Genomic DNA, 1,344 nt, shown 5'->3' with positions numbered 1-1,344 from the left:
ATATATATTGTTAGAAACCGTCTATATTACAGTGATATCACGTCGAAAATCGTCTAGGACCGATAGGGAAAAAGTTTCCTCTTGGCGGTGGGACTTAGAAAAATTTTCGTCGAACGTCCGACGGAGTAGCACATCCGTCCATTATTTGCTAATAACTCGAAGAATAATAATTGTAGCGAGTTTGGTGTTATGATATATATTGTTAGAAACCGTCTATATTACAGTGATATCACGTCGAAAATCGTCTAGGACCGATAGGGAAAAAGTTTCCTCTTGGCGGTGGGACTTAGAAAAATTTTCGTCGAACGTCCGACGGAGTAGCACATCCGTCCATTATTTGCTAATAACTCGATAAATAATAATTGTAGCGAGTTTGGTGTTATGATATATATTGTTAGAAACCGTCTATATTACAGTGATATCACGTCGAAAATCGTCTAGGACCGATAGGGAAAAAGTTTCCTCTTGGCGGTGGGACTTAGAAAAATTTTCGTCGAACGTCCGACGGAGTAGCACATCCGTCCATTATTTGCTAATAACTCGATAAATAATAATTGTAGCGAGTTTGGTGTTATGATATATATTGTTAGAAACCGTCTATATTACAGTGATATCACGTCGAAAATCGTCTAGGACCGATACGGAAAAAGTTTCCTCTTAGCGGTGGGACTTAGAAAAATTTCCAGAGTTTTGTCGACGGAGTAGCACATCCGTCCATTATTTGCTAATAACTCGATAAATAATAATTGTAGCGAGTTTGGTGTTATGATATATATTGCTAGAAATCGTCTATATTACAGTGATATCACGTCGAAAATCGTCTAGGACCGATACTTAAAAATTTTCCTCTTATTTGTGGGACTTAGAAAAATTTTCAAAGTTCGGTGAATTATGAAAAGTTGGTTATTTTGTGTAAAATAATATAGAAATGTTAAAATTTATTATATTTTGTGAAAAAAATTTTTATACTTTTTTCGCTCTAAGTTCCAACAGCCCCGCCGGGAGGTCTGTTGCCGCGGCGGTTTGCGGCCATAAGCGCGCGTGCTATTGACCGCGCGGCGCCGGCGTCCCGGCCGGCCGTTCGGTATCTATAAGAGAGTCGACGGTTCGGTCGAGTCGGTCGGTGCAGCGCGCGTCTGTGGCTATTCTACGATCTCGGTCGAGAAGCAGTCATGGGCGCCTCGAGACTTCGGTCTTGACTGTTTCGTACCGTGCTTCGTATCGAATTATTCTCTACACAGCATTGCCACGGGTCGGTGTCCTAGACCGAATGGCCCTTATGTGGCGAGCCTTCCCTTAGTGGAGGTTGGTGACTTGTATTCACTTTTGTGTTTACTCGTACTA

This window comes from Halictus rubicundus, unplaced genomic scaffold (genome assembly GCF_050948215.1).
Source record: "Halictus rubicundus isolate RS-2024b unplaced genomic scaffold, iyHalRubi1_principal scaffold0867, whole genome shotgun sequence".
Taxonomy (NCBI): Eukaryota; Metazoa; Arthropoda; class Insecta; order Hymenoptera; family Halictidae; genus Halictus; species Halictus rubicundus.
This window is presented reverse-complemented; position numbering follows the sequence as displayed.